At 41.7% G+C, this 18,923-nt stretch overlaps 1 protein-coding gene across 1 annotated transcript in view; it reads right to left on the bottom strand.

Moving 5' to 3' along the window:
• The window catches only part of LOC311019651 (uncharacterized protein), a 33,584-nt gene extending 15,704 nt beyond the window's left edge, over window positions 1–17,880 (bottom strand). Inside the window, exon 1 of the mRNA XM_084019243.1 lies at window positions 17,757–17,880. The gene's annotated coding sequence lies outside the window, so the exon portion shown is untranslated. The remainder of the gene's footprint in view (window positions 1–17,756) is intronic.
• Between the last annotated feature and the right edge of the window lie 1,043 nt (window positions 17,881–18,923).

Below are 18,923 nucleotides of genomic sequence, written 5' to 3'. Positions count from 1 at the left end.
TTCTGCTGCAGATAACTTTGTCATTATGTGAGGCCTCTCCCAAGTCTCGTGGGTGCATTTACTGCAGCATGTGTTTTCACTCCCCGATGACAATCTAATCCTCCAGTTAATGCAGCTAAAATGGGGGTCAATGGGGAGACGGCAGAGTGCCCAATCACAGTTTCCCTCTTCACACGGTGATAATGGCCGTCCTCTTCACACCTTCCTGCTATCAACATGTCCTCAGCCTACTGCATTCACACACAAACGCACCACTCTGGTTCCTCCATTTAACCCCTTGTGTTGCAAATGTGCGACCTTTCAGGGCCTGAATATTGAAACAGCTTTGTGTGAAGGTGAGACGGTCACTGTTTGAGAAAGTTAAAAGGCAGGAACTGTCTGTTTTCAGATAAGAGACGAGATAGAACCTTATTTATCCCAAGGGGAATTGTTGTGCAGCAGTTGCAATTGCAAATGCAAACCTAAATTGATGGCATTGATGTAATCAGACACTACAAACAGCTACAGTCACTACATTATTTCATGCACTCAACATTTTGTTGCTTCAGTTTAATAAGTTATACCCCTTAATTACATCCCACCAAATCACGAAGAAATGATCAGTATCGGGGGAAGTGTATGGATGAATAAAATGAGTGAATAACGTATTCTGAGCACATCATCTGGGAGAACATTGTTGTCCACAGCAATAACTGCTAGTCTCCGTAGATTTCCAATGGACATTTTTGCATTCAAAACACACACACACAAACACACAAAATGGCAAAAGTGTGTCCTTAGAATACAGTGAACACAGTTTTGCTCAGAAAGAAACAACATTTGTAAAGGGCACACCAGGACTTTTGAATTAAAAATGGCTTTGCATATAGAAGCAATAATGACACTGTAAAAAGCCTTAATGCATGACCACTGAAGGTGACATTTCAGGTGATATATGGAGTTGTACCTGTGAAATATGAAGCTGGGAACACCAAGAGTCCGCAGCATTTAGTAATAAAAAACCATCAGTCACATTAAACGAAATCAGGCCTTGCAGGAGAACCGCTCCGGTCCAGTCAGAGTGTTCACACTTCAAGGAGCTGTCGGAGTTACAGTGATTAAGAGGTGGTAGACATTCAGCCTCTCGCTGCAGGACACAGTAGCTGCTGTGGGAATTGAACCTGTGACCTCTCAGATGCAAGCCATGCGGAGCAGAAGCCATGTCTAGACGGAGACGTGAGCGTGTTGGATTGAATTTTTTTCGGTTTCTAAATGGACCAGCCTTTAATCAGGTTGTTCACTGAGCGCACTGACAGAGATCCTGTGACCAGAGATGGGAACACGTTTCCCAGGACGACAGCTTTTTACCAGCACCATTCACTAAATATGACAAAGCCAGACTAATTGGAGGAAAGTATTCAATACGTGTGATGCATTTGAAAACATCACAAAACGCATAATCTCAATTAAAATAGCATAACCACAATTAAAATAGCATAACCAATATGTTGTTTAATATGTTTAAAGATGTGTTTAATTTATTTCCAATTTAGCAGGATTGAATCTTATGGATCTCTGCATACTTTTGGAATCCATACTAGTAACAGCATCTGAAAATGTTTGAAACTTTCTGTAATACATAATTTAAAAATTGCCAGAGATTCAATTTACACAGTGACTGCGGAGGAGAAAAATCAATCTCAATCTATTTCTTCATTCTGCAAATTCGAGGAGAGACTGTCAGAAAGTGTGCACCATTATCTCTTGTTGGAAAATCTGTTGTGTCGGGACTACAAAGGCAGACAAAAGGCAGAATTCCTGTAGAGGCAGTGGAGGAGGATACAGGCTGATCACCTCCTCATCACAGCACGTAGCACTTATCTACTGGTAACACTTTGAACAGTAGATCTGGTCACAACCGTGAATTAGCAAACCTTTCAATTATCTAATTATCTTGTCAACTAGGTGTTGCTGATTCGTTTTGATGACGACTAGATTTTAAGAGCAGCAATGCACACAAAACCATAAAGACAGAATGACATTACCAGACAATCCTACAAAATTGGTTTCCCATAGAACTAAACTGCACTCAATTTAGTTATCAGAGAAACTTTTTTCCCCATACTGGCCACTTTAAAATAGTTTGAAGCATGTGGTTACCAAACCAAACCAAAGAATCTAAAAACATATATAATGCTAGTTTTAGGCAGTTTTGGTTAAGGTTAGTAAAAATCATCACAGTTTGGCCTAAAATGACTATGGCATTGAAACAAAACAAAACTTGGTTCACACAGGACACTACCATCAGTCTCCTGGTGAAAATCTTTTTTGACCCATACCTCCCTATGCAAATTTGTCTGAAACTAATTTGTGATAAATCAAGAGCAAATGTAATCCACCACATTATACATTTCCCTCAAAACGTAAATCACAATGCAGTTTCACTGTGTGGGAACGTTATTGTCGAAGAACAGAAATGATTTGGAAATGTTACATTAAATTAATTATGTGGCCAATCACTCTGATCTCCAGCATGATTAGATGTCTAGTTGTAATTTTTGAAGTCCAACATCACACAATTTTTTGTGAAAATAAAGTGAAAGATATTAAGGTCTTTAAGTCTCTGCCCATGTTTGTAGGAACCGTCTACCTTTCTCACCTTTGAATCCAGTGGGTTTCTCCATATTGGATCATTTGATCAATGAAACCAATCGCGCCTTTGAATTGGTATAATGAAAAAAAACCAATGTGTGGCAAATTTTTGTTTCAGCATGATCACATTTGATCACAGTGGAGTATCTGATTGATTCACCATTATGTTTCTCATGAATGTTTGATGAAATCCAGATTTCCGCCTGATTTTTCAGATTGGTCACGTTGGAGGAATATAACACATCCTGCACACAAGTGGACTGCAGAGCAGAGGAGACGTCACCTTTAATCACCTCTGCTATTGCTGAGCAGAGTACGCGTTGCACCTAAAACACAGATTTCATCTGTTTTGGATCATTTATTTTAATTAACAATTGATGCGGAAAATGTCACTGGAGAAATAGCAACTTAAGCCTTCTTAATTTTCACAGCTACACAACAAAATCCCAGATCCAAACCACTATACAAATCTAATCAATTGTTCCTTGACTCCAGGCCAAACCGTCAACTGCCAGATTCCATGGAGATCTGCTCAAAAGGTTTTAGAGAAATCCTGCTGTCAGACAGACTAACTGATCCTGCAACATGTTTTACGTCGATGATCAGAGATTCTCCACCTGCTGCATATTGGGAGGATTGAACTTACATGCAGCAGTGCAACACGCACAGACACACACACAGCAGATGATTGTGTAAGGATATCTCTAGAAATATGCTTTACTGTGAAGCAGCAACAACATCTCATCTCTGCTGCAGCTGCTTTAACCACAAGTCGTTCTGGACAATCTTTCAAATGTACACAACAATGATCACTTTGTATCTCTGAAAACATGAAGAATTATGAAAAGATGTAATTAAATCTCTATTTTAGGATTTCATTTTGCCTTCAGCGCAGCAGATGAAGCATCTACTGAGCCAATCTGGGGCTAAAATACACCTTAACCCTCCTGAAAATGCCAGATGATGGTAAAACTGATGTAAGACAAATCTGAAACGAAGACACGATCACTTTGATTGCCTCGTTTACCTGATTAAGTCTGATTACGTCTTGTTCTTTGCTTGCTGTAAAAAGTGTCCCTGCTGGACACTGCACAATGACTGTGAGCCAATCCAATCAAAGCAAAACAACGGTTCCTGATTGGATGCTCTGCAAAAAGAGACCCTTTTAATCTAATAAAAGTTTGCAAGAGGCCCAATATTAGTGGCCACATATTTACATTCATGTATTTGGTGGAAAAAACGAGTATGAAGTAGGTATGACACCCTCCCTGTAGATGCCTCAGTGACACGTATCAATCATCCTCATGTTCTGAGATCAGTAAATACAGAACACATTTTTGACAGCAGATTTTTTTCTCAGCAAACACATTTACTGATAAATCATCACAGTAAAACGGAGCCCAAATGTCAGGAAAAGGTGCATTCATTCACAAGAATGTTTTTCTTTGTTATTGAGCCAACCCATGAAGTTGATCATATACTTGGAGTATGGCATTAGCATTGAGAACAAACTCCCTGCAGCCAGCATTAGTTTGATGCTTATAATTATTGTATGAGTACGGAAATGTGTTTTCTTCAGTTGGTTAGTCAACAGAATTGCCAACAATTGTATTTCCTTTAAGTCATTTATTGAGCAACACATGCGACCCAATGGAAAATTTCAGAGAGGCTGATACCAGAGAATGTTTAACGATTCCAATTGGCAAACGAATAATCTGTTATCAAAAAGGTTGTTCATTCAATCCCAATTAACTCATTTTATTGGCAGCCTCCTCTGTTCTGCTGCTGTTACAGACCTCAAAGTAATTTAACAAGCTGCTTCTTCTTTGGCCCAAACAAAGATGGCAGCCAGAAATGGAATCTGCTTCCATTCGTCTGGTTGCTCATATTTTTGTACATTTTTTTTTATTTTATTTAATCGGATCTGAGGCATCCTAGCTGGACCATAAAACATTGACATGGAGTGTGGATGAGCGAGCCTGGCGTGATCTGCCTCGCGAGCTTCAGCCAGATAAACTGTTGTTGTTGTTGTTGCTGTGGATTAAAGCCTGGTGTGTTCCTGCAGCAGATTGCCCTCGGAGGGAAGGCACAGGCCTTTTAGTGTAAAGGTATTAAAACCAGGTCTAATCCAGAGCTAGGAGAGCAGCCAATTTAAACTGGATTCAACCCACAGGACGACACATCACTCATCTCTCTAGTCTCTAGTCTCCAGGGAACATTTTTTTTGCCCTCTGTGATTCCCTCCATTATGTCTTTGTTACGCTTATATGTCTACCAACACCCTCTATATCCACATATTATATACCTACAACAAATTCCACGAAATCATTAAAACTAACAACATCTCTTCTCTCTGTGACATTAAAACACATCTATGACCCACACAGTACTATTGGGTGACAACGCCCCATACACCGTCCTGCTGCCACAATGCTCTGTTTTAGGAAATGACAAACAGTTTCACGACACTTCATGAAACAGTCAAAGAATCTGTTTTCTTGCTGAGAAACTGAGGAACTTTTTCAGTTTCTCTTCATCAGTAAATTGAGAAACAATCTGGAAATTCTTAGCTGCAACACTAAACATGTGCATCTTCCTTGAACAAGAGATAAGACTGTTATTTCATTTCTGCAGATGTCTCAGCCCCGTGGCAATTTAACAGTGTGTGTGATCTCTTTTAATCCGTAGTAATACATTTTATTTCTCAATGTCTGCCTTGAAGTCATTCTTGTTCTCATGCAGACCTATATTTTTTAAAATACAATCCCCTAATTATCCCTGCTGTCATAGTTTTTCATCAGACATGAGGCTGGGAGGAGGGGGCTGATCTAAAAAGGCTTTTTTATGTGCAACACTCATAGGGTTAATTTAGTTTCAACTCACTATATCCACAAAATAAAATAAAAATGTTGAGCAACATCTATGTGTGGTGTTTCACAGCAGAGGGGTTGTTCGTGATTCCACGATTACTCAAAAAGGAAAGCAAAGCAAAAAAAAGGAAGAGTTTGTTTTTTGATTGAAAAGCCAGATCCTGATAAGGGATCATAGGCCAGACAGGATAAATATTGATAGATCATTAAACGGCCCAGTTAGCATGTTTTCAGCCCTAGAAGTTACTTTCACATATTGGATTGGTTTGACCTATGGATGGAGAAGTGGATGTTTTAGACTGCTAATCTACTGCAGTGGTTTGTGATGCATGTGGTTCTCATTTCCACTTTTTTAATGTACTTTTTTGATAACATCTCACCCCATAAATGAGGAGATGACATTTGCATTAACTTACTACTTTAGACATGCTCGCACAATGGCTCTACGGATGAAATGTCAGCTTGGTGGTCGGTCCAAACTGAAATATCTCAACATTAATAAATGGGTTGCCATTAAATTTGCTACTGATATTGAAGGTCCTTCAAGAATGAAGTCTTAAGACTCCGGCGATTCTCAGATGTTTTCTCTACGCCACCAAAAGGTGGTTTATGACCAAATACCATGAGCCTCAGCTCTACATTGTGTTTAGTGCTAATTAGAACATTTAAGCATGCTAACATGGTGACCACTATACCTGCTAGACACCAGCATGTAGCACACTGAGATTAGCATTTAGCTCAAAGCACTACTGTGCCTAAGTAAAGCCTCACAGAGTTAAAACTGCTGTATTGCATTTTTAAATATACCACTACTATACTAGTACTATACTATAACACTGAATAAATGTCACATGTTAATCCACATAAACCTCTACTAAATGTGCAGTTATGCCACGGATACAATTGGTGAGATGATACTTGGCAACCTGAACAATTTTACGATTTGTCCTCCTGATTTATGACACATTTTCACACATTTTCTCTTTGTTATCACAACCTACAGATATATTTTGTTTGTTGTTTTTTGCAGGAGTTTTTTCAGGATGTATTTGTCAAAGTCTGTTGTCTGTGAACGACTCAAAATCTCAATAGAATAATCTAAAACACCAAATGTCGTTTCTTGACTGAAAAGAGCCACTAGTGATACACGTAGTTTGAGCAGCACCCAAAGCCATCGTGGTGTGGAGCAAACCCGTGGTAATAATGGGCTTCAGAGTGCAGTGGTGCCTGTGAAGAGCTTTCAGTGAGTAAGAGATGGAAACAGAAATGTAGAGAACGAAATAGTCAAGCAATGACAAATAATGAATGAAGGAATAAATGAAAACTATTAAATAGTAGGACAAGAGAGACACCAGAGGGCCGAGTTATTAGAATATCATCATAATGCAAGAAACAAAGTATCTGATACTCATTCTCCCATCATGTGACGATTACCCCAGCACACCAAAACAACAATGGAAGGTGAAGTGAGAGTTGAGTTTCCTTGCACATTTACACGACTCTTGCTTGCTGTGCATCGTAATGTGAAATGTCTTTTTCTGAGCTTTTTAAATCTCCCGGTGGGCTCACACCGAGGCCGTCTCGCCTTATTTCAACTCCACCCCATTCAGTCTCTGTACCTACACTAACAACATTGTGGAAACAAGGAGTGATAATTCCTCAACGAAAAGGCAGTGTAAATAGGGGCTTCAGTAAAGAGTGGAAGCTGCTCAGCTTGCCAGTTGTCAACTGGTTCAATATTCAAGGTGACAGCAGTGTGTCCTGCTGACAGGATGATGTAACAAACACCTGCCGATGTGTCCTTGAACAAAACCTTAAACCTGCACTTCTTGCTCTACAGCTGATCTTCACCTCTGACCCCTGACCTCCAGGAGCAAAGGGTCAAGAGAAAAGAGGATTTCCCTACAGGGAGCAATACGTTTCAAATTACATGGCACTTGATTCAAGCCTGTTAAATCCATCAGAGGGCTCAGAGAAGACTGCACGCAAAGCTCTCACACAGGTTAACATATGAAGGCAGAGGTGCGGAGAGAAGCTCGACACATCGCTGGCACACCTTCAGAGCAAGAAAACACAACTGCATCAGTCTGGTCCTGGCTGCAGTCTGGACCAGTAAAATCCAGATGCTGCTTCTTTCGTCAACAGGCTGTTTTGCATCTTTAACTGTCATCTGATCTGCTCAACTATCAAACAATCCTACTGCATCTTATTTCAGCGTATTTCCATAAAAGACTAAAGTGAGTGAAATGTTTTCATGGATTGATTGATGCAGCATTTTCCCTCAATACTGGACAACAAGTCAAAATACACAAGTTGATTGATTACTTAATTCAGTCATTTTTTAACACATTAATGCAAAAACATAGATGGAACTATGAATAAACGATGTAGCGTATGTGAGTGTCCCGTGGGGGGGGAGAGAGAGAGAGAGAGAGAGAGAGAGAGAGAGAGAGAGAGAGAGAGAGAGAGAGAGAGAGAGAGAGAGAGAGAGAGAGAGAGAGAGAGACGGTGAGTATGAAGTCAGCAGCTCCAGCGAAGTTACGGAGAGAGTTTGTGACGGTGTTACAGCTGTGAAAGTAGCAGTTAGCAACATTAGCAACTGGCTGGGAGGGGGCAGGGATACAGTTTAAAAAAAAAAAAAAATCTGGCCCAGCAACTTTTAAGGTGGGCTTACTATTTAAGTTGGGTTGAACCTTTAAGTTAGTCTGCATATAAGATAAGATACATAGTTTAATAGACCCACATTGGGGATATCTGCAATACGTTAATATTGCTAATATGTTTTAGCCCAGTCAATTTATCGGCTGTACTAATAGTTGTGGAGATTAAACAGCCTTGTATCTCCTCTCAAACTTCTATAAAAAAATTAAAGTTTGAGCAACTTCCACACAGCAAATTCACCTCTTAGCTCCACTAATGACAACCAGCGGCCAATCATATGAGTTTCTGAAACTGAACAATGGTTTAATAAGACTAATTCAGCCACTGAAGCAGGAAGGATGAGGCCAAACCTTCAATGTCAAAAGTGCCAAAAAGATACCCGTCCTAAAAGGGATTATTTTACTAAATAAAGCAGGTTTTTCAGGCATTTTAATGACAATTTGGAACTGATTGTGTGAACCTGTCATGCACAATCAGATGAATCTGAACAGAGGACAAACCCGCCACTGCCTTGGTTAAACATTATTCTTCATCGTGTAGATGCAGAGCGCCTCAGGACTTTGCTTTTGATTAATAGTCTGTTTATTAACTGATTACTTTACCTAGTCATCATTTAAGCAATAGTTGATTCAATCATTTTGACAGAGAGCCCCTGTGATTCATTTTTGTGACATGACCTTTCAGATGAATTAGCTTCCAAACCAAAGCAGCTTTTCTAATAAATCCCGATGGCATCTTTTCAACTGTTTGTCCACATTACAAACAGAACTGACCATAACGTCATTTTCATAATAGAATCACATCCAGTCTTTTTGAACAGCTCAGTAAACAAGAGATTAAATATTTTTATAGCAAACCTAATGTGACCAAGTAGCAGATTGAGTCTCTGTGGATACAGACAGAAACATACACTTGATTTAGAGGATTCTAGTCTACTATGTTTTTAGGAAATTGTGGCATATCATACAAATTCCAACTTAGTCCTGACAGAATAAAAGTGCAGGAAATGTATTTCAAATTGGCTGGATGGCTGCAACTGTGGGCGACTGGAAGCAGAAATGCATCATGGATCCAAAGCCGACTGAAGCATTTTTAGAAACATTTTCACTTTCTAAAAATCCACCTTAATTCCAGCACTTTCTTGTAACATTCCAGGTTGCTGTTATGATTGGTGGGAAAGTTTGATGTTGTTGTTGTATCTCACAGAAGTTGCAGGCACAGTCAAGACATTAACAGCACAGACCAGGGTCCACATCCTGAGCCCTACCTGTGGACAGGTTCAAGCTGCATAAAAAGCCCAGACACACAAAACCGAAGCAGTGCTGAAAGCTGACTGTTGGGTCGCCTCAGGGCTCAACCCAGCAGTCTTGTGTCTTGGCCCCAAAATTGCACTTGAACTCACAACAAAGACTATAGCCAATGGCCAACTAGCATGTACATTCTGCACCAGCTTGTGAGGGATTCATTATCCATACCAGCAGGTGGCGGTAGTCTGTATTAGCCTTTTGTATTAGCCTTAGCAAGTGACGGCAGCTGTTGAAAACGTCAACAGAACCTGAAGGTGTGCTTGTAATCAATCAATTCTAAACATATCTGTGTTTATTATCTACGCCAACCATTTAAATAAGTCACTATGAGCAACCACAAACGGATTGGGCTGAAAGCCACCAGTTGACACGCTCACCTGTTGCTCTGGAACAGTTGTGATCTTGAATTCTGCACTTGAGTCCCTGCACATAACAACCAGACATTTAGATGCTGGTAACAGTTTGTTAATTTGATTATGAAAGTGTCAAACTCGTCTGGATGTCTGGAGCAGTGAGGAGTGAGGAGTGAGGAGTTTCAGGTGAGTGTTGGCTAATGCTATTAAAAATGCTAAGCCAACCAAGACCGTTATCACAGTAAACAGCCCAGTTTGTGATGCTTCACTTAGAGTTTTGCTGTCTATTAGAGATTAAGTTGTTTGTATATGAATGTATTTTATGGAGGACAGGTGCAACAGGTAGGTGGGAATAGCACCCAGCACACATGGCATATCACATTTTAACACCAAATCAGGAATACAGTCAAACTTCAGACTTAACTGGGTTTATCAGATGCTCCAGGTTACCATGTCCGGCCCTACACTCTCACCCAGATCAGTCTTTGTTCCTACCAATTACCCAACAGCCATCCACCTCCATCAAACTATAGGCATTCTTCATAACAAGCCCTCAGTTTAAAGGGCCATCCTGTGTTTTCTCCTCCCTGTCCATAATGGCATCATTATAAGAGCCTATTATGGCGTTACAGAGGCCGACTCACAGACTAAATGCCTTGTTTCTGTCAGCCCTGGGAGCCTTCTATAGAGCCGCAACTCCCTCCTTCAACAGAGAGGCCCCTTCATCACGCTGCCCTCCTCCTCCTCCTCTCATCCTCCTTGCTCTTCTCCCTCAGACACAGACAAGCCTTTATCTGCCCATCATGTGCTCGCGCTCCCTCTTTCTCTTTTTTTCTCCAGCCTGACCCTGTTTTCCACAGCGAACAGGCATGCCGGTTAGGATTTGGGGGAAAACACACACACACAGATGAGGGGGGAAAGGCTGATTTGGAAAGCCAGCTAAATATTTTATCCATGGCCACACTATCTGTCTGTGTAGCTTAATACCGATTTGATGTTATCTCCTAAGTCTTTCCAGCAGAGTTTTTTTCCCCATATTTTATTTTCTGATCAAATAATCTCTTCTGTGCAACACACGCTGCATGTCATCTCCTTGTCTTTTCTCTGGAAGATGTGTAGATGTTGTGCTGTGAGCTCGACTGTTGCAATCACCTCGATCAAGCAGAATCAACCATATAGCTGCACCAAACTATTATCTTCAATATCAAATAATATGTTGCTTAATATTCTTTATGAATTGATTCATCATTTGTTTCCCACAGCACAGGGTGACACCTTCAGATCACTTGTATTCTCAGATATTCAGTTTACAATCAGGTGAAACACACACAAGCTGCAAATGTAGAACCAGAGGGTGTTCAGTTAATGAATGGCTTCAACAATCAAATGATTTAAAAAATCCGTCAAACTCTGACAAACAAAAGATTCAGCAAAGCTGTATTTCTGTGTAATTTAACTGATAAAACTCACAAAACTTTATATTGTGAAGATTTGCTGTCAACCAAAGGAAAGGTGGAGTTCAGCCTCCACTACATCAATAGAGCAAAGCACAGCAGGCCAGCATTGTTCACACCAAACGTTGAGTAAAATGTTACGTCTTTGCATTGCATTGCATACAAATTCATTCATTGCATTCAATGCAAAGACGTGAGTAGTGGATGACATGACACAAATGATGCTAATGCTGTAAAAAAAAATGTTGAAATATTTCAACTTGAGCAAAATATGTGTGACATGGTGACAGGAAAGCCTATCAGTGTTGAGATTATCCTCCTGTCATCATTAAAGTGATGATGGTCCATCCGTGGAGTGCCCTGAACCGGGTTAAGTCAATGAGTCGGTGGAATCGGGTATTAGCAGCATATGAATCGGCTCTTTAACAAATGTATAAAGTTTTCCTTTCATCATCTGTTCCCAGTATAGCGAAAATGCATAACCTACGCTATTAGCAAGGCTAAGGCTTCGGCAGGAAGCCCATTTTGTTCTGTGGTGTTTAACATTCATCTCCTGGTCCACTAGTGCCTCTACTGGCTCTACATACTGTATCACTCACACAGAACCGTGAACCGAATCCAAGCACCGGTTCCTAAATCGCCTGGACCGCCTGGTTTGCCACAGTGAGTCGGATGTCCCATCTCTAGTCGTCATTGAATTAGAAGGCGAAATATATATATATATAGTGGGCTGTGGTCACCAAAAGCTCTTAGAAACTCACATTAGTACAGAGAAATGTGTGTAGAAAGAGCCTGTCTGTGGTACAAACACCAAGGCCGCTGCTGTATTTATGCCTAGTTGACATTATTTTAAGTGTTTACGGAGCAGCTACAGTGTTAGCATAGCCTACCTCCAACTGATCCAAACTCCATTCAGAAAACAAGCATTTTAAAAGTTATTTGTTTATCTTCTTGCAGACAGACCTCAGAAATCATGACGTCTGACTTTTGTACGAATGGTCGTTATGTAGTTATTTCTTTTTATCGGTTTATTGCAATTCAATCACAACAAAATTGTTTGGTTTCGATTCATACCGCTGTAGTAAACCAGCCAATGTGTCTCTTATTCATAGTGCATACAAATCAATTAAATTCACAGAGCAGGGCCATTACAGAGCCCAATCAGACTTTTAGGTCTAAAGTTCAGCCTGTAGTTATCAAGGTTTCTGAGATAACAAATTTGTGCCTGAATTACAGGAACATGTGTAAATAATGAAACAGTACTTTTCTCAATTGAAAGCAGCAGGAGAGGAATAAAAGTGCTGGGTCTGGTGTTATATGTCTGTCAAATTAGAGAAGGTATGGTTTTTGGAGCAAATAAACTCAGCTGCAACGTAGTTTGGTCAGAAGTTTGCACTATAGGCTATGCATGGCTGCAATCCCCCACTAAGAGTACAAGAAGGAGTACACCTTGGTAATCTAACCATCTATGAGGGAAATGGGGAGGGGTCATCAGGAAGTTTTAAAAGTCAAGTCTTTCATGTCAACTAGTATTGGTCATGTTTCATGTCTGGAGAGGAAGACAATACAATTATCTATCCAGAAGAAGCCAACTGCACATACAGCAGATCAGTCATTAGATGAGTTGAAGTTCATGACTGAATGTTCGCTAGTTCAAAACTCATTCAGCAAAGGGATTTTCATAACTGTTTAGTGCATCAACTCTTTACGACAAACACCACCTCAAGTGACGTTAAAAAAACTTTATTGAGAAAGTTTCCCATTTTGCCGTTTCCTTACAGTTTCTCTAACACGATACTTCAAAATGAGCCTAGAAACACAGCCAGTGAGGGCTGAAACAATGTTTTCTTCCTTTCCAACTAGAGTTGTTCCGAATCCGATACCAGTATCGGAAATGCCTCCTATACTGCCAAAAATGCTGGCATTGGTGTCCACGAGTACTGGAGTCCAGGCACCAATCCGATACCACGTAATTTATTAGAAATGGACATTTATTTACTGGTTAGCTCCGTTAGCTTTGACACAGTTCTTCTTCGCCGCTCATAAAACAGTTGCGCTGTGCTGCCATCGGCGGCTGCTGTTTTACAAGAATTGATCACCTGACACCTGTTAAAAGGAGTGCATCATGTCAGCGGTTTGGCAGTTCTTCACAGTGGATGTTCCCACCAGTAAGACGGCGAGTCTCACGCATTGGGTGTGAGACACACGCATTTCAACCTGTTCACACGCTCACACGCCACATCTAGTATTCTCATGCAGACAAATTACCGGGAAAATAAAAAAAACGTTTTTCTTTTCTCTTTCTTTCTTTTCTTTGTTCTTATTTTACGAAAATAGTTCCCCGAAATGTGTTAATGAAAACATTTTATGCAAGAAATAAGCTGTGCAGTTGTGCTGTGCTGAATCTGTCTTTTTTTTTTTAGATTGACAATGGTCAGTTTAAAAGATTTTCGAGAGTTTGCGGGAGGCGGCGCCCCGTCTCTCGAAACTCCGACACAGTTATTGTCACACTTACTTAGACAATGAATGGGAAGCGTGGAAGTAACGCTGCCTGTGGACACGTACCTTCAGCCAAAATCTCACGCTGAACTAAGTTAAAAACTTGAGAGCTCTGTGCAACATATGCAAAGACTCAATTTCGAGGGGTGGCACGAGTGGTGCAAATTTGCACTACTGTTTTGTACTGTTCTATTTAAAAATAAATGGCTTCCATTTGCTGTATTCATACGTGTTTTACAAAGGGACAAACAGAGATAACCTCAGCGAACACCAACAGTTATTACACTTTTATGAAATAAAAAATTTGGTGCAAATTCACACGTGTTCAATGACTGTTGTTTGGGCTCATCCAGCCTCTTCAAGTCTTTGTAAAAGGCAAATGTGGCCATAGGAAGGAAAGTTTTACATTCAGCATAAAACTTCACGGAATGACGCAAATTGTTTCTGCACGCTGGTTTCATGTGGCGTTTAAAAACCCTCATGATGTGCATGTGATGTGACAAGAACGGCAGGACATGTGCTGTACATTACGGAACAATTTCCTCCTTGTCTTGTCACAGCGGACGCCGTGTTCGATGTCCAAACAATAATTTTCCTCCATCTGCTCGGCAGGATTTTTCGCGGTTAGCCGACGTGAGCGTGGCCGACGCTGAATGCGCCTGCTTCCTCATCATCATCATCATCATCATGACCTGCCTTATCAGCTCCATGTTTAGTTAATCCTTCTCTTCTTCTTTTCTCAATGTGTCATCCACCTGCTGTCCTCCATCTTTGTCTCCTTTCTCCTTCCATCCATCTCCTCTTATCTGCCTTTTAAATATGTCCTTCTTCACCTCCTCTTTTCTTTATCCTACTTTAATTTCCTGTCTTCTCAACCTCTTGTCATGAATCTCTCTTTCCTCTCCTCTGTAATACTTATTGCACTCCACTCTCCATCAGTTTATGTTGTAAACATCAGTGTCTCCAATATACCCTTTCTCTTTTCTGACCTCCTACTCTTATTCAAACTCTTTTCTACTTTCAATTATCCTCCCAACGTCCATTTTATCTCCTTAAAGCTTTTCTTTCTTGTCAGTCTTCCTTTCCATTTTCCTTTTATTCTGCCTAATTTCCTCCTCTTAACCTCTTCTATTTGATTCTCCTTACGTTCTTTCCCGTTCTTTGTCCTGCTGTCCTTCCATTCTCTTTGAACATTTTGCTCTCCTTTCTTTTTGCTTTACATCCATCATCCATCCTTTACTCCTCTTCATTCCTCTATCCCGTCATGTCCCACTTTATAATCTCCTCCTCTCACCTCCCTTTTATTGTTCTAACATCACTCTTTTCTTCTCTTGTTTCATTAATTTATCTTGTCTGTATTGTGTGTCCGTCCATCTTCCGCTTATCTCCTCTTTGTTATTTTGATGTTGGCATAACTTCCTTCTGGGGTCTCATACATGTTTTGTACAGCTTTGAGCTGTATGACCATAATCGCGATAACCACAAATTACTTCACTTTGTCACAAACTGGACAAGCTGCACATTTGATGATGCTGATTCCATTAAGTTATTTGATGTTTTAATTCTCATATTTATTTGCTTGCAGCTACATTTGACAACATTAGATGACGACGTGGATGCTGGATGCTAAAAACCTTTCCTGCTCTCCCTCCTCCCATCCTCCATCTTTATCTGTTTTCTTCTAGCTTGACTTTACTTTTAAATCACCTACTCCTCCCATGTATACTCCCTTTAAACTCCTCCAGTCATTTCTTCCCTTCTCCTGCTTTTGTTATGCTAAAGCCGCCGTTCAAGAGCGCACACAGAGGCGCTTTTAAAAGAGAAGAGCGCTCGAGCTGGTTTTCTTCTATTTCTTTTATTTTTCTTCTATACCGTATATATATATATATATACCGTCATCACTTTAATATATATATCCGTCAAAGCTCCAATAGCGCGTGTGCGCCGCGGACAAGCAACATAATTCTAATGAGAATGACGAGGGAGGGAGGCGCGCTCACGAGCAGAGGAGAAGGAGGAAGCCAGCCAGTCAGCCATCCAGCAGCGCGCGCATGCCCGAGACAGCGGGTGCCCGAGCCCCCGTTAAAGGGAGAAAAAACGAATTTGCATTGCTAATGAGCTACTCTGAGCCTCCTCCCCCTCCATTTTGGGGGCAAAAAAAAAATCTTCTAATATGGCGACATGCTTTTATTCGTGTTCTACTTTTCCTCTCATTGTAAAAACACAAAATAAATAAAGCAATTCCTTCCATATTGTTTGAGAATATGCTATTTTAGAATTTTTGCAACAATGATAGGGAATATTCCAGCTGAAATATTTTAGAAATATCACCCTATAGCCTACGAGGTCGCTACACTTTACACTGGACACACTTTAAATCCCTGTAGTAACACCATGGAGAACATAATGGACCTCTTTAAACGTGCTTTCACCATCAGATGTACAACAATAGAGACTGAGTGCGACGCCAGACTGTACAATCCGTTTAATGATCAATTAATCAGCCAATCAGAGGGGTAGGCTACTAATAATCGATGCTGATAAAAGAGCAGCAAGCGATGGGCTTCACATCAACAGCAACAATGACGGAGAGAAAGAGGGGGGGGGGAGAGACTCACACTGAAGTCCTCATTGAGCAAAACAAGTGAAGCGCCAAATCCCCAACAAGCAGCCCCCTTGTCTATTGTGGGGGGAGGAAGAGGGGAGAAAAGAGGCTGCATGGCATCATCCTCCCTTCAACACTCCAATCTTCTCATAAAAAAATATACTGTAGACAATCATAATAATAATAATAATAATGATAATAATAATAAGAATTGGTTTGATTCTACAAAGAATAATGTGCTGATGCTTTTTCCGCGCTGACCTCCTTTACGTCTCACACATGGACGCCAAGCTGATGTGATTCAGTCTGTCTGTCGCCATGTGCGTGCATGCGTTTTTACACGCGCTTCAACGAAAATGGCTGAGCCCCCCACCCCCAACCCCCCCGTTCATCCCCGGCCCACTTTTCAGTCTCTCTGTCTTTCTGCGCGCGCATTGTAGCCTAAAACATTCTCGGCTGTATTGATGCCATTATTTTAAAGACGCATAGACAACTTAATGCATCTTTGAGGTTGGGTGTTATTCTGCTGACTGCACGCGCTGAAAACACACACACACACACACACACACACACACACACACACACACACACACACACACACACACACTGAGAGGGAGACGCACATGAACAGATGAGACTCACATGTCAGATGCACGGAGGCAGATTGAACATTTGAGCGTATGCCTGCCCCCGATAGCAACAAACGCCCCTATAGAAATATGAGCAGCTCCACCCCTGCAGGAATATTAGAACACGAAATTAAAAATATCACAAAGCTACCTGCTGGGTCAGAATAATCATTATAACGTATAAAACACCGCTGTTGCTCCATAACAAACCGAAACGGCGCACAAAAGCACCAAGCAGACACCCAGGCTGGAGACAGCCTGTGCGGGTTCTGCTCTGATTCATTTGGGCCAGGCCATTGACTAAATAAGAAAACATAACATATTTGACTTTTTTTTCGCTTCCTAATTGCTTCCAGAAGCAACCGGTTCACCGATTTATTGGGCACACACCATCGCGCGCGGCGTCGCCACCAATAGCCCCGTTCATTGTCCCCCTCCGCCACTGTCTGTCTCATCGCCCCTCCGACAAAAACAAGACCCTCTTGCACCGCCAGTCAATGAAACTTCAACGCTGCCTTTACTACTACCACCGGGTTGATTTGACCGTTAGCGGCTAATTACCCACCAGCTAATCGCCATTAAACGCATTCCCGCGACCTGTAGCCTCAAACCGCGAACGCAATAAAACGGTTAATTCAAGGAGGTGAGAAAAAAAAAGAAATAATACATCATAGGGCAGAGATGAATGCAAACAGCAGGGAGATGATGAGAGCAGAGAGAATAGAGAAATAAATAAGCTAAACAAACCTTTCGTGTGCGTAAATCCGTTTCCAAGCGCGTGGAGAGAAAGGTAATAAGCTTGTTGTGTGGGACTGGAAAAGACGCCGCCGGAGCTAAATCCTACCAGCCATCTCTCTCTCTCTCTCTCTCTCTCTCTCTCTCTCTCTCTCTCTCTCTCTCTCTCTCTATGCCTAGGTCTCTCTCTCACTGGTTGTCTCTCGCTCCGTCGCGCGCGTCCTTTTCTCTGTCTCTCTCTCTCTCTCTCTGTCTGTCTGTCTCTCTCTCTCTCTCTGTCTGTCTGTCTCTCTCTCTAGTCAGGGATGGAATTGGCGGGAGGGGGACTTGGGCAGGTCACGCACGCACACACACACATTGTGTACTTACGGGCACGGACGCACAGGACGCCTTTTACCTCGCTCCCTCCCCTATGGTTGCCCCTAGCAACTATGAAGACCACCACCAGCCCCGCCCCTCTCGCCTCGCCAGACCCCCCTCCCTCCCTAACTTTCATCCCCCCAGTTAAGAAGGTTTAGAGAAATATTATCTTCTGGGGGATTCATGTGTTCGATGCAGCCGCCGAGAAGTGATGCGCGCGAGCTTTTCATGTATTAAAAAAAGATTGAGAGAGATGAGCGAGAGACACAGAAAGAGAGAGAGAGAGGGAGAGAGAGAGACCACTAGTCTGGGCGCCAACAGCTTACAACTCTCCCTGTGGTGGCTGCTCCATTCACGTTTCAGGCATTGTTTAGTACCAGTATGTGTGTGTGTGTGTGTGTGTGTGTGTGTGTGTGTGTGTGTGTGTGTGTGTGTGTGTGTGTGTGTGTGTGTGTGCGAGCAGGCAGGAGAACAATGGGGGCAAAGCATCAAGAGTAAGAAGAGGGAGGGAGGGAGGGGTGAGGAGCCCCCCCCCCTCCTTTCACACATCAACCATTCAGAGTGAAGTGGAAGAAGATGGAGAATGAGAGGCTACGCTACATCGTCGCTGTCGTCATCCACACTAAGCCGGCTGCATTTAAAAATGCACTTGTTCACGGGACGTGGCCATGTTGCATTCAATATGCACTGCAGCAGCGCCGCTGCATCTCCGTTCTGAAAGCGTTTCAGCAGTTCCTCTATGCAGTCTGTCCTAACAGACCACTATGTTGAGAGAATATGTGTCTGTATCTGATTGTCCCGAACTGAACATTCAGCACT

The sequence above is a fragment of the Eutrigla gurnardus genome (genome assembly GCF_963514095.1).
Source record: "Eutrigla gurnardus genome assembly, chromosome: 10".
NCBI lineage: Eukaryota > Metazoa > Chordata > Actinopteri > Perciformes > Triglidae > Eutrigla > Eutrigla gurnardus.
The sequence above is the reverse complement of the archived record's forward strand: the minus strand, read 5'-3'. Positions and strand labels throughout refer to the sequence as shown.